This window comes from Schistocerca nitens, chromosome 2 (genome assembly GCF_023898315.1).
Source record: "Schistocerca nitens isolate TAMUIC-IGC-003100 chromosome 2, iqSchNite1.1, whole genome shotgun sequence".
In the NCBI taxonomy this organism is placed as follows: Eukaryota; Metazoa; Arthropoda; class Insecta; order Orthoptera; family Acrididae; genus Schistocerca; species Schistocerca nitens.
The window spans coordinates 1,610,626-1,626,493 of NC_064615.1; positions in this window are offsets into that span (position 1 = coordinate 1,610,626).

A 15,868-nucleotide genomic window follows, 5' to 3' on the forward strand; every position below is an offset into this window, starting at 1 on the left:
TGGTACTTCCAGTTAATTTTTCTGTGCTGCAGGGGTTCACCAGTGTATATCAAGTTCGTGTGTAAGTGTTATTCATAGGTAGTTAATTGTCCGCAAGTAGTAGTGTTTTTGAGCGATTGTGTTTCCACCTATGGTTATGATCGTAGTTAGCCAGATTGAGAATGAAAGGATTGTTCGAGTGTCTCGTTTTCTTTTACAGTCGTGTGGCAAGTTTTTTGAATACCTCTGGGAGACTCTAAAGGCTGTATGGTAAGACATTCAGGACTCTATTATACTTCTCTCTCGAAGTTAAGACACGCTAATGTGGTATTTTGAGTTACTTGCCATAATTAGAGGGGAGTCAGAAAATTAAATTGTTTTATCCGGCTACCTCTCACAAATGCAGCGAGTTTCCAGTCACTTTTACCGCACTGTTGGTTCTATCTTAACAATGAACGGTGAGAACTGGCTCGTAGCGTTTACCTTGCCGCATCTTGACTGTTTAAAAACTAAAGAAACTTGTGAGTACTCAGCTTTCATTGATATACGACATTTTATGGTATGACACATCTGTAATTCTTCAGTGTTTCTATTTCTTGCACAGATCACTTAAAGATGCATCTCCGCTGATGCGAAAAAGGTCGTGACGTTTTAGTAAAAGCATTTGACAACCTGTGTGGAAGGTTTTGTTCACCCTGATCACCGTCGCCAGCATGTCTATGTTGGGAAACAGATGTAGACACGAAGAATAAAGATGTAACGTCCCATTAACGGTTGTTTAATTTAAAAAGCTTTAAAAGTTTTCACATACAAAATTCGGAGTTATCACTTCTCAGCACGCCCTCGTATATCGTTACATGCTTGAGTCTGAGTGTAAACTTCAACCGTTCGTTGTAAAACATGTCAACTTCTACAGCTCTCATTATTAGAAATCTGTTTGGAAAACGGTGTCAGCATGGTGGATGTATTGCCCATTGACATTCGTATGGCCTGTTTTCTTCATCTATCTCGTTATCATTTGACGTCCCCTTGTACTTTTGACACTATCTACAGCGCCCCAAACGATCAGAGAGCTCCTTTGAAGGAGTGACTAATATTTTGTCCGGAGTTTATGATTGTCTAAACGACAGACATCTCTTAAACAGGCGAAATATTTTTCTTATGGCTTTTACGCTGCAATGCCCAGAGCGTGGTTCACAAACTACGCACAGCGAAACACTTTGAAGAATGGAAAACTTGATCCACCCAAAGTGCGAGACTACGCGAGAGAATAAGTCCAACATTTACGACTTGTAGCATAAACAATGATCAGTAACAAAGGAATAGATTTTTGGATGGAAAATTTATTACGAAGTAGCTAAAAAAATGGTCATTCATCCAAAAAGAAACACTAACCACTTGATTGCAATTCAATCTCATGCACATTGATGTCTTGAAGACTCATCCTTCGCAGATCACATTCTACATCTATATTCTACGCGTATACACATCTGCAGCGCTCTGCCGCTAGAGGATTCCGAATTGTGCCTAGTCGGTGCTTGATAAATGGAGGGCTGTAGCCGTGTTTCGAATTCTAAGAGTTCGCCAGACACGGAGCACCCTCTCCTCCAGCATGGACATGCCGGGACCACACACTGGCGCACCCAGCACTGCGACACCACTTCGAGCACTTCACTTCGATCTAAAGGCGCTGCAGTCTGGAACCGCAAGACCGCTACGGTCGCAGGTTCGAATCCTGCCTCGGGCATGGATGTTTGTGATGTCCTTAGGTTAGTTAGGTTTAACTAGTTCTAAGTTCTAGGGGACTAATGACCTCAGCAGTTGAGTCCCATAGTGCTCAGAGCCATTTGAACCACTTCACTTCGATAGTGATGAAGCGCTGTAATCAGAGGTGATGTTGTGACTCCGTCAACGAAGACAGACAAGCTACAATGACGGTATCAACAAACTCGTCTCTCGTTGGAAGAAATGTGTTCGTCGCCAGGGCTATTGTGTTGAGAAACAGATATTTATGCATGAAGAATGTCTGGAACCGCGCGACCGCTGCGGTCGCTGGTTCGAATCCTGCCTCAGGCATGGGTGTGTGTGATGTCCTTAGGTTAGTTAGGTTTAACTATTTCTAAGTTCTAGGGGACTGATGACCTCAGATGTTAAGTCCCATAGTGCTCAGAGCCATTTTTGAACATGAAGAATATATATGTAAAATGTTAATAAAGTTCGTTTTATTTTGAAAAGTTTAATATTTCCCATATAAAAATTTGGCGGCATTACGTTTCAGTACGCCCTCGTATTTAGCTTACAGAGGCCTGCAAAGGGTCGCAGACCCGAAACATGTAGTGACACAAAATGAAAATGTTACCTGTCAAACGTTTTAGGTTATTGGCCAAATGATCAGAGAGCGTTGTGGTACATACTGAACTACTTTCCGGCTCAGTAACAGCTATTCTAATGAAACTTTCGGGCAGATTAAAACTGTGTGGCGGAGTGAAACTCGAACTCACGACCCTTGCCGCTCGTGGGAAACTGCTCTACCTACTGAGCTATCCAAACAATCCTGTACTTTCTCCGTTCCCTCATCTCCTGCCTTCCAAACTTCGAAAAACGTTCTCCTGCGAAGCTTGCAGGAGAGATTCAGTGAAGTTTCAAAGGTAGGAGATGAGGTATTAGAATAAGTACAGGCTGTCTTTGGTAGAATACCTGAGCAAGAGAAGCAAAGATCCCGAGTTCGAGTCTCGCTACGACAGAGTTTTCATCTGCAAGGAAGTTTCACATCACCGCACACTCCGCTGTAGAATGGAAAATTTATTATTGGAGCTGTACTAATGACTAACGAAGGTCATTTTTTTCTTCTAGTGTTGTAGCTGTGGACAGTGCTATTATTAACAAACTGAGATGAATTTTTTACGACTAATTTCATTAGCTAAAATATTTATTTGAGGGTGCAGCTATAGTGCTTAACTCGTTAAAGAAGCAGTTTCAAGATGAGTATGGGCGAATATTACATACTGTTCTCAGTAAGTGGTTAGCTGTCTAATAAAATTATCTCACAAAATGTCAATGGATTTAAATATCCAAAACTATTACGTCAGAAAATTAGTTAACTAATGCAAAATTAACTAACACGCATAAAGTGATTTTCCAAATTACCATCTTTTATATTACAAGAACAAGTAAATTAATAAATATTAGAAGAGACGAGTTAGCCCCCAAGTGCAGTGGAGTGACAATGTACTCCGAGACGGGTCCCAGAGATAGTTCCACCGCCCACGCAATAAGAGTGGTTGGTCATTTGCTGCAATCTACGAACCACATGGTCTGAATGTTCACAAAATGCAGCTAACAATGTCTAGGTCAGTCATGATTCTCAACAATAAGCTTTTACTTACGGTGGCGTATTTGATTGTAGGTTCTTCAAAAGTCGAAGCAAGCAGCACGACGGATTGAGTGGCAGGAAGAGTGCAACGCCATGTCAAAAGTAGTTCAGTGTGTCTTCTTCATCTGCTTACCATTATTTGAACCTAACAAGCGCAACCTGATAATAGACGCATCATTTAGATACAGCAGCAGAAACTGTACGAATGCTTTGCACCAGTGAAACATGCCAAGTATACTCGACCTTTGGATCAAAACACGGAGCAAATTAACGTAAATGCCTATTTTCAGGATTATCAAAGCCTATTAGTGAAATGAAAACCTAATTAAAATATAAAATCAATCAATTCAATTCTTCTAATTTCAGTATGTGTCTCAGAATATTAACATATCCATGATTCCGTCGAAATATTTCATAAACACTTAGTATTTATTTTCGTATGGTCAATCATGGTGGTGCAGTGTTCCATGTGCCGAATTATTCCTTTGGAAAATTGTTTTCAATTATGGACTTCAAATAAGAAATTTCGAGATTTGTTTGTTAACTATATCTGCGGGACTAAAAGATAAAAAGGGCCAAGAGCCCACTGAGTAATTCAGGACTTTCTATCCAGTATTGCTGATATCTGATTCTAATTTCGCTGTGGTATGAGAAAGAACTGACTAGTGCCACCAGCAAAATAGTTGTGAATATTGGTATTCGCCAATCTCTTAACAAAAGTGGAGCAAAGATTCCTTATGCTGTGGCAATGATGAAATCGTTGTTGTATGTGTATCCGCCCGTTCTTGGACGGAAGTGGAGTCGGTTAGATCTTCGGCCGAGGCGACCACCACGTGCGGCTACTGCCGGCAGTCGGAAGGAAAACACGCACGCCTCGCTCGGCCTTGACACAGTGGCTCAGGCTGTTTGCCTTGCCGAAGCGAGCAACAGCTCTGCCCTTAACGACCTTCCTCTATTCTGGACACTCTGCTCCCCTCCACCTCCCACCCACGCCCTACCCCCTCCCCTTCCCCCGACTACGGATTCAGTACACGTGGTAGACATGACATGAATGTCATGGATCTTCGACGATTTACGCTGGCTTTCTTTATACAGTGGAATAAGGATATTATAACACTATGTGCACATTATTGATAATGCCGGTTTGTGGTTATCAGATTCGGCAACAACACTTGCCGAATTTCTTGCGGAAATATGTTCATGAGGTACTTCCTACTACCTTTTCAGCAGATGGATGATATTGTTCACATTATAGCGGAAGTATTTGTCATAGTTTATCAGTGTGCGACTACTTTTATTTACTTATTTCATGTTATACCTAACCAGGCATTCTCAGTGAGTCAACATTACAATTTCTGTAGCACTTGAGCGAAACATAATGATAATTATAATGACAACTACAAATTTCGAGAATGAGAGGTAGGAGACGAGGTGCTGGCAGAAGTAATGCTGTGAGGACGGGGGGTCAGTCGTGCTTGGGTAGCTCACATGGTAGAGCACTTGTCCGCGAAAGGCAAAGGTCCCCAGTTGGAGTCTCGGTCTGGCACACAGTTTTAATCTGCAAGGAAGTTTCCACTACAAATTTATTAAAACAATGTTCCAGTTTTCTCCTTCGCAGTGTCAACCTGAGAATAGCGATGTTCTGTGAAACGTATCATGAGGTTTACATTCACTTACACATTTCGTTGCCGTAGCAGCGTTATCCAAGTGGATGACGACTACGTTCTCTCGTTCGAGTTTACTATGTCAGCAATTACAATGAACATGGCAGGCGTTCGCTGTATACACCCACATAGGATGACTATGTAAAATACGAGGGTATGGCAACACGTAATGCAAATCTCAAGAGAAAGCACGTGAAGGGGGCACTTCAATGGAACAGTGTGAAAATACATTAATGTGATCGCAAAACAGCCGAAGTGGTAAACAGAACTGTCTTTTAGTAAATAAAAATAATAATATACATGGTAATGAGAAATCGGATTGTAAAATGTGTCCATCTCATTATTGTATTTAGCAGTCTCCTCGTTACCTTCTTGTCGAATGTGAGTAATGACATCTAAATGGTTCAAATGGTTCAAATGGTTCTGAGCACTATGGCACTCAACTGCTGAGGTCATTAGTCCCCTAGAACTTAGAACTAGTTAAACCTAACTAACCTAAGGACATCACAAACAGCCATGCCCGAGGCAGGATTCGAACCTGCGACCGGAGCGGTCTCGCGGTTCCAGGCTGCAGCGCCTTTAACCGCACGGCCACTTCGGCCGGCGTAATGACATCTAATGGACAGCAGTAAATCTACGTCACATCCGCAAGTTTCGCAATCGTGTATGGCAGAAGGTGCTTCTGGTACCACTAGCCAATTCGCCGCCCCCCCCCCCCTCCCCCCAATCTCTTCTACCGGCGAATGGCGCGTGGGAAGAACGATTGTAGGTGAGTCTCTCTGTTACCTCTAATGTCTCAAATTTTTCACCGTGGTCATTTCGCGAGAGGTATGTGGGACGAAGTAATAGGTTGTCCGTCTCTTCACCAACTGCGACATGGTCGCGTATACAAACAGTGATGCAATACTGTCAAATGCTTTTGTATTCCAGTCTCTGATCACAATATGAATTCTTTAGACGATGACCGGTTTCAGTCCGTAATGACCATCCTGAGATCTTTTTTTACACCATGTCCTGAAGTGATAAGCTTAGATGTAGTCATAGGCAATTTATAGGTTGCTACAGGCAATGTGATACGTATATTAATTGTTGACCGTAAATTGACCATAAAAAGGATCGGTGCTATTCTATTCATAGATTTCCTTTCAATAATTTTATATGGGTAACTGTATTCGTCTTTTAATGTATCACAATTTAGTTTCTATGATAGTTATCAATTTTAAAAGTCTGCTACATGTATTTTACATAATGTGTTTTTATCAGATTATGTTTTTTTGCGTGAATGATGACTACATAGGCCGGCCGGTGTGGCCGTGCGGTTAAAGGCGCTTCAGTCTGGAACCGCGTGACCGCTACGGTCGCAGGTTCGAATCCTGCCTCGGGCATGGATGTTTGTGATGTCCTTAGGTTAGTTAGGTTTAAGTAGTTCTAAGTTCTAGGGGACTGATGACCACAGAAGTTAAGTCCCATAGTGCTCAGAGCCATTTGAAACATTTTTTGATGACTACATCTAAGCTAACGGTAGCGACATGTAGGGATGATGTAGGCAAACAGATTTCTGGTAGCTACTGTACTTCAGTAGCCAGTTGCAATAATGTCTGTGTGGACGATGCGGCCTATTCTACACCTTATTTTACATCTATATGACGATGCTATGCTGATTATATTTATGTTTTGACAATGCCATTATGGCCTTATCATTTTAGGACATGGTGTAAAAAAGGTACGTTTTACCGTATTTTCTGTACATCTCCCTGGTTGTATGATAATATATTGTGATACGTATTGCTGTATTATGTTGAAAGACACACTGCCCACTAGGCGTATATATTTGTATATTATAGATCTGAGGATGGTCATTACGGACTGAAACCGGTCATCGTCTAAAGAATTCATATTGTGATCAAAGACTGGAATACAAAAGCATTTGTCCGTCTCTTTCCGGAAAACGCTCTCTCGAAATTTCAATAGTAAATCTCTCCATAATGCTCGACGCCTCTGCAACTAGAGTATGTTGGGCATCTCTGTGGTAAGGATCCCAAATCGATGAACAGTACTCAAGAATCGGTCGAACGAGCGCCTTGTAATTCACTTCTTTTGTATATGACTTACATTTCCGTAAGATTCTTCCTATGAATCTCAGACAGGCATCTGACTTTCCTACTATTTGCTTTATGAGTTCATTCCACCCAATTTCGCCGTGGACAGTTACTCCCAGAAATTTTACGGTAGATACTGTCTCCAGCAGTTTGTCAACAATGTGCAGCGGTGGATTCGTTTTGCTGTGCAGGCACAATATGTCAAGTTTATTTACGTTCAGGATGGACTGCCAGAATCTGCACCGCTCACCAGTCCTCTCCAGGTCGTTCTGCAAATCTGGCGCTGCTACTTTGTTACAGACAACCGCATCAGCTGTGAACAGTCTTCAAGAGCTTCCGACGTTTTCTACTAAATCATTTACATACAGCTGAAGACGGTAAAGGTCTATCACACTTCCTTGGGGCACTCTGGAAATTATTTTTTCATCTGTCGATATTGTTCCCTTAAGAGCGACCTGTTGAATTCTATCTCCAAGGAAGCCTTGAATCCAATTGGAAATCTGGTTCACTACTCGGTAAGCTCTTATTTTTTTGTCTGGCCGGCAGAGCGGATAGGTGTCAAATGTCTTCCTAAAGTCGAGGCTCATGGCGTCAACCTGAGCGTCATTGTCCTCACCGCTCTGGATCCCATGGGGAACAGAGGGGCTGAGTTTTGCAAAATCTCTGTTTGTGGAATCCTTTGATTTCTATGGAGGAGATTTTCGTTCTCCAAAAAGTCATGATTCTTGAACATAAAATACGTTCTGCAATTTTGCAACAGACTGACGTCAACGATATAGATCTAGAAATGCGTGCATCTGTCATACGACCCTTGTTGAAAACAGTAATGACCTGAGGGTTTTGGCAGTCACTAATACCTTTCGTTGCTCCAGCGATCTACAATGAACTGCTGCTAGAAGGGGAGCAAATGCTTTCCTATAATTTTTGTAGAATCTTCCGCGGTGAAACAATTTCGGATGACCGAATTCAGTATTTCGGCCTTCACTCTTTTACCTTCCGTTCCGGTACCAGCACCGTCACTAAGTGAATGAATAGATTTCAAACCGCTCACTGATGTTACGTAAGACCAAAACATATTAGGATTTTTAGTACGATCGGCTGACAAAATTTTACTTTCGAAGTCACTGATCGCTTCTCTCATTGTTCTCCTTACGCTCATTTCGCTTCGTTCAGTTTTTGTTTGTCAGCTAGGTTTTGACTGCTTTTGAATCCGTGATGAAGCTCTCCTTGTTTACTTAGCAGTTATCTAACATGGCTATTAAACCACGGTGGGACTTTCCCATCCCTTAAGATCTTTCTCAGAACGTACGTGTCTAAAGTATATGGAATGATGCTTTCGAATTTTTCCCATTTGTGTTCCACATGTTCGTCCTATGATTTGATGCTGAGCGAATCATTCCAGAGGAGAAAAAATGGTTCAAATGGCTCTGAGCACTATGGGACTTAACTGCTGAGGCCATCAGTCCCCTAGTACTTAGAACTAATTAAACCTAACTAACCTAACGACATCACACACATCCATGCCCGAGGCAGGATTCGAACCTGCGACCCTAGCAGTCGCGCGGTTTCATACTGTAGCGCCTAGAACTGCTCGGCCACACAGGCCGGCTCGAGAGAAGAAGTTGACTGCTCAGAGTAAGAGTGTGAAATAATGAGGTAACATTGGCAGATGATATGAAAGGAAGAAAACAGAAATTAAAAGGGACGAGATAACAATAAGTAGCATACAGCGTGACACAGATGCTGTTCCCTGTTGCATAGAATGAAAACATTTGGAATAAGCCGAGAGGGAAGCTACGCCGATGATACCAGAAAACGCTTTAATCTCCTCTTGAATACAGAGCGGCTTTGGATAAGACGCCAGTTACATGGTACTTTGTTCCACAGCCTCATGCAGAAGGAGATGGAGTAAGATTTAGTGTTGTGCAGAAGTACAGTAAAGATGCCGCACATTTCCGATCTCGTACTGCGGTTACAGAAAGATAATAGCTATTTGACATGTGAGAAGACGTACTGAAAGACATGTGCTAAAAAACTGAAGAAGTAGGGAGTGCTTGTGAAAATCACGTCACCCATGCGGTCGCCTCCAGCCTAACTGCGCGTAGTGGGGACCGATATGATCAAAGAGACCATAACCAGTTTGAGTCGACTGTCGAAGTGTGTTCTTTTGGCGTGTATAATCAAAATGCGTCAACTCTACGCTAGCGCATGTACATCTAATTGTAGACGCCTTCGTTCGGTCTAACGGAAAACGGAAATCAGAGGGACTTTTGTGAAGCCTAACTGAAAACCACACGAAGAAACGTTTTGTATGAAGAAAGGAACGAGTGCTGGCGCTGTGCGGACTTAACTGCGTCGTACTTCAAAGAAAACCACCATCACCTGTACACTCGTGAACAGCTGAACTGGAAAGACGGTTCCCCTGGCGCTATAGCGAGTCGAACAGTTTGATGCGTCGCGTGTGTGAGAATGCCGATAGTCACGTCAGACGATGCATCCCTCTTGTTGACAATTCACTGTTCGTGCAAGTATTCTTGAGTAAGCCATCGGCTGCCATCGTTGAACGATTTAAGAACGTACTTTCCACTCACACTACACAGTATAGGTATGATCAGCAAGGCAGTCCAGCGTCTCTCTGGAATCGTTTGAGGAACACTCAAACAGAAACAAGTGTGTGTTTGTGGAATCCCAAAGACCAGCTTACACCTCACCAGAATCCTACCGCCCACATTTGGGACTTCGTCCAATGAGATGCGCGCACACTGGACCCAGCCCCGATATATTTTCGTGGTTTTCGGCGGCGTTTGACCGCTAGAGGATCAGGATTACTTCCCAACGCTGTCACCGTATTGTAGACTCCATGAGCAGGCGTGTCCCCGCCATCAGGACGTAAAGGTGTGCGCAACAACACCTCTGAATTTCAGTGCTAATTCGATGCGTCTGACTGTCATAAATCTCTTTTCTCGTCCCTTGGCAAAGACTGGTGACGGAAGCCACACACCGCTGATGTCAAATCCCTTCAGTTTCTGATTGAAATTAGTGCGTTGTTTGCCAATCTCTGTCGTCTCTCTGTCCAGCCTATCACCATATCTGCTCGTGGCTACCATATTACTGCTTTTTTTTTTTTTTTGGCGGTGTATTGTAAAGATTTGCATCGATCAGCTCGTTTATAGCTTTCATGATGCGACGCATTGCATATTTCAAAATATTTATCGTTCTATCATTGTAATTCATTTTCGTTATAATTCAGTTCTTCTTTCGGGTAAGGGGTGAGAAAGAAGAGGGAGAATACAAGGTCTACCTGTCAGGAGTCAAAGCAGGAATAGCACAATGGGGTGTAGGGCTTTACATCAGGAAAGAAATGGAACCCAGCGTAGTTGCAATAAGGTATGTAAACGAACGACTGATGTGGACAAATTTGACAGTGTCTAACAAGAAAATTAGGATTGTGTCAGTATATTCGCATTGTGAAGGGACAGATCAAGATAAGATGGATAGTTTTTATGAGGCACTCAGAGATGTAGTTGTTAGAGTTAAGGACAAGGACAGTGTTCTGCTCATGGGTGATTTTAATGCCAGGATTGGAAATCGAACAGAAGGGTATGAAAAGGTTACGGGTAAATTTGGAGAGGATATGGAGGCCAACAGAAACGGGAAACAACTCTTGGATTTCTGTGCCAGTGTGGGCTTAGTAATCACAAACTCCTTTTTTAAACATAAGAACATTCACCGGTATACTTGGGAAAGCAGGGGAACCAGATCTGTCATTGATTATATAATAACAGATCAGGAATTCAGGAAGGCTGTGAGGGACACACGTGTATTCAGGGGATTCTTTGATGACACTGATCATTATTTAATCTGCAGTGAAATTGGGATTGTGAGGCCGAAAGTGCAGAAGGTCAGGTCCATATGTAGGACGATAACAGTGGAGAAACTTCAGGATAAGGAAATCAGGCACAAGTACAAAACAGCGATCTCAGAAAGGTACCAGTTAGTTGAATGTAGTCAATTACAGTCATTGGAAAAGGAATGGACAAGGTACAGGGACACAGTACTAGAAGTGGCTAAAGAATGCCTTGGAACAGTAGTGTGTAAAAGTAGGATGAAGCAAACAGCTTGGTGGAATGACACAGTCAAGGCAGCCTGTAAAAGGAAAAAGAAGGCGTATCAAAAATGGCTACACACTAGAACTCAGGTAGACAGAGAAAGTTATGTTGAAGAAAGAAACAAAGCCAAACAGATAATTGCAGCATCCAAGAAGAAATCTTGGGAAGACTTTGGAAACAGGTTGGAGACTATGAGTCAAGCTGCTGGAAAACCATTCTGGAGTGTAATTAGCAGTCTTCGAAAGGGAGGTAAGAAGGAAATGACAAGTAATTTGGACAGGTCAGGAAAACTGCTGGTGAATCCTGTGGATGCCTTGGGCAGATGGAGGGAATATTTTGAACAGTTGCTCAATGTAGGTGAAAATACGATCAGCAATGTTTCAGATTTAGAGGTAGAATGGGATAGGAATGATGATGGAAATAGGATCACATTTGAGGAAGTGGAGAAAATGGTCAATAGATTGCACTGCAATAAAGCAGCTGGGGTTGATGAAATTAAGTCGGAACTCATCAAATACAGTGGAATGTCAGGTCTTAAATGGCTACACAGGATAATTGAAATGGCCTGGGAGTCGGGACAGGTTCCATCAGACTGGACAAAAGTAGTAATCACACCAATCTTTAAACATGGAAACATCTTCTCAGGTATTGTTGAAAGGAAAGTGCGAGTATTAGTTGAGGACCAATTGGATGAAAATCAGTGTGGCTTTAGGCCTCTTAGAGGTTGTCAGGACCAGATCTTTAGCTTACGGCAAATAATGGAGAAATGTTATGAGTGGAACAGGGAATTGTATCTATGCTTTATAGATCTAGAAAAGGCATATGACCGGGTTCCTAGGAGGAAGTTATTGTCTGTTCTACGAGATTATGGAATAGGAGGCAAACTTTTGCAAGCAATTAAAGGTCTTTACATGGATAGTCAGGCAGCAGTTAGAGTTGACGGTGAATTGAGTTCATGGTTCAGAGTAGTTTCAGGGGTAAGACAGCGCTGCAACCTGTCTCCACTGTTGTTCATATTATTTATGAATCATATGTTGAAAACAATAGACTGGCTGGGTGAGATTAAGATATGTGAACACAAAATAAGCAGTCTTGCATATGCGGATGACTTAGTTGTGATGGCAGATTCGATTGAAAGTTTGCAAAGTAATATTTCAGAGCTAGATCAGAAATGTAAGGACTATGGTATGGAGATTAGCATCTCCAAAACGAAAGAAATATAAACGGATTGAGTGCCAAACAGGAGGAACAAAGTTAGAACAGGTGGACGGTTTCAAGTACTTAGGATGCATATTCTCACAGGATGGTAACATAGTGAAAGAACTGGAAGCGAGGTGTAGCAAAGCTAATGCAGTGAGCGCTCAGCTACGATCTACTCTCTTCTGCAAGAAGGAAGTCAGTACCAAGACTAAGTTATCTGTGCACCGTTCAATCTTTCGACCAACTTTGTTGTATGGGAGCGAAAGCTGGGTGGATTCAGGTTACCTTATCAACAAGGTTGAGGTTACGGATATGAAAGCAGATGATTGCAGGTACTAGTAGATGGGAACAATGGCAGGAGGGTGTCCACAATGAGGAAATCAAAGAAAAACTGGGAACGAACTCTATAGATGTAGCAGTCAGGGCGAACAGGCTTAGATGGTGGGGTCATGTTACACGCATGGGAGAAGCAAGGTTACCCAAGAGACTCATGGATTCAGCAGTAGAGGGTAGGAGGAGTCGGGGCAGACCAAGGAGAAGGTACCTGGATTCGGTTAAGAATGCTTTTGAAGTAATAGGTTTAACATCAGAAGAGGCACCAATGTTAGCACTGAATAGAGGATCATGGAGGAATTTTATAAGGGGGCTATGCTCCAGACTGAACGCTGAAAGGCATAATCAGTCTTAAATGATGATGATGATGATGATTCAGTTCCTAGAAGTAGATTACTGGAAAGACAAATTTGTTTTCGTAATTTAAACAGTATGCGTCATTTTAGGATAATTTGCTTAGTAATCGATTTCAATTATAATTTTCCGTAGCACTATTAAAAACTTATATTTTACGCAAGCTTCATCATAATTAATATCGAATACTGGCACCAGTGAGAGTATACAATAACGAAAGCAAAATCGTTCCAATAAACATGGCTTTGCACACTAAACTTTCGGGAAATAACTAAAAATGTGCAGATATGAGCCGCCATTGATATTAGTATGTCATATTGTCATTGCGCAGATTTATTTGAAGTGTGAAGTTTACGGCCAAAACTCCTTGAATTGGGCTCAAATTTCACATATGATCTATGGCAGTCGCTCCCAACCTTTCTGAATCACTATCCTAGAGTGCAATCAGATGTTAGCTGGTACCCCCCACCCCACGTGCTCCATCCACCATTGCCAACAATGGCACCTAATTATACAGGGTGATTCAAAAAGAATACCACAACTTTAGGAATTTAAAACTCTGCAACGACAAAAGGCAGAGCTAAGCACTATCTGTTGGCGAATTACGGGAGCTATAAAGTTTCATTTAGTTGTACATTTGTTCGCTTGAGGCGCTGTTGACTAGGCGTCAGCGTCAGTTGATGCCAAGATGGCGACCGCTCAACAGAAAGCTTTTTGTGTTATTGAGTACGACAGAATTGAATCGACGACAGTTGTTCAGCGTGCATTTCGAACGAAGTATGGTGTTAAACCTCCTGATAGGTGGTGTATTAAACGTTGGTATAAACAGTTTACAGAGAATGGGTGTTTGTGCAAAGGGAAAAGTTCTGGATGGCCGAGAACGAGTGATGAAAATGTAGCACGCATCCAGCAAGCATTTGTTCACAGCCCAGGAAAATCGACTCGCAGAGCTAGCAGAGAGCTGCAAATTCCACAGTCAACTGTATGGAGAGTCCTACGAAAAAGGTTAGTTATGAAACCTTATCGTCTGAAATTGGTTCAAGCACTGTCTGCAGCTGATAAGATTAAAAGAATCGATTTCTGTGATTTTATCCTTGCTCAAATGGAAACAGATGAGTCTTTCGTTTCAAAGATTGTGTTTAGTGATGAAGCAACTTTCCACACTAACAGGAAAGTCAACCGTCACAATGTCTGTATATGGGGCACTGAGAATCCGCGGGAAACAACTCAGTATGAACGTGACTCGCCTAAGGTGAACGTTTTCTGTGCCATTTCAGCCAATAAAGTTTTTGGTCCCTTTTTCTTCGAAGGTGCTACTGTAACTGGACTATAGTATCTGGAGATGTTAGAGAATTGGCTGTTCCCTCAGCTCGAACAAGAAGCACAACAATTCATATTTCAGCAGGATGGAGCGCCACCACATTGGCACTTATCTGTCCGTAACTACCTGAACGTCAACTACCCGAGGCGGTGGATCGGCCGCCAGGCAGCCCGTGACAGAGCACTTCATCACTGGCCTCCAAGAAGCCCTGATCTTACCCCCTGCGATTTTTTCTTATGGGGGTATGTTAAGGATATGGTGTTTCGGCCACCTCTCCCAGCCACCATTGATGATTTGAAACGAGAAATAACAGCAGCTATCCAAACTGTTACGCCTGATATGCTACAGAGAGTGCGGAACGAGTTGGAGTATCGGGTTGATATTGCTCGAGTGTCTGGAGGGGGCGATATTGAACATCTCTGAACTTGTTTTTGAGTGAAAAAAAAACCTTTTTAAATAGTCTTTGTAATGATGTATAACAGAAGGTTATATTATGTTTCTTTCATTAAATAGACATTTTTAAAGTTGTGGTATTCTTTTTCAATCACCCTGTACTTTAGAACGGAAAAGAATTTTCTTTGGACACTTTCATTTTGAAAATGATGACAGACGAATGATATTTAGTTTCTGTAGGTGTTTTTATTAAACAACAAACTAATGATTCAATGAGACAATTGGTATAGCTTACTTCTAACCACATTTTTAACAAAATAATGTCTCAGTTCTCAATGTGTCACGAGTGCTACCTACATCCCCCCCTCAGAAAAGATAGCTATCCACATTGAGGGCAGACACTTGTTACGAAACATGCTTCCTTGGCACCGCTTCTCTTCCTAACGACACTTTCTTCAACCACACCTTGCACCCCATTTAATATAATAATAATTTCGTGTGGCTCAACGGCTGGTCCGTCTTTCAATTGGAGGCCACTTTGGCGACTTGTGTGTCCCTAACCTACCCTAGTTGTCCAAACACAGGGAAAGAATACCTGCATTTTAACTTGGAATCCGTGTCATTTCTGGAGATTCATTACAGCGTTAAGGTTTTAGGTTAAAACGCAAACTGAAAAATTCGTGTTCTTCTGCTCGGTGTTCGATCCCCCAAGCCTTACGTGTCCAGGAGTGCGTCTTACCAGTTGATCGCCAGGCTCAACAGTCAACTAGCTTAAAACGTGTGCTCTGCACTAAGGCCTGCTGTTTGTACCTCACTTGACTGCTGGTTTCCTTACTTCTGGACAGACAGAAATTGGAAGACTTCAGGTTGCCAGCGCTTTGTGTCTGAGCACTGCCAGTAATAATAACAATAATAATAATAATACAGTTTACGCTCTACAGCAGCGTAGTAACCACTACATAGTTACTGTTGTATTTTGCTGTCAATTAATTCCTTTATTATTGCGAAATGAAGAATGAAGCAATTTATGGTCTACTGCTGGA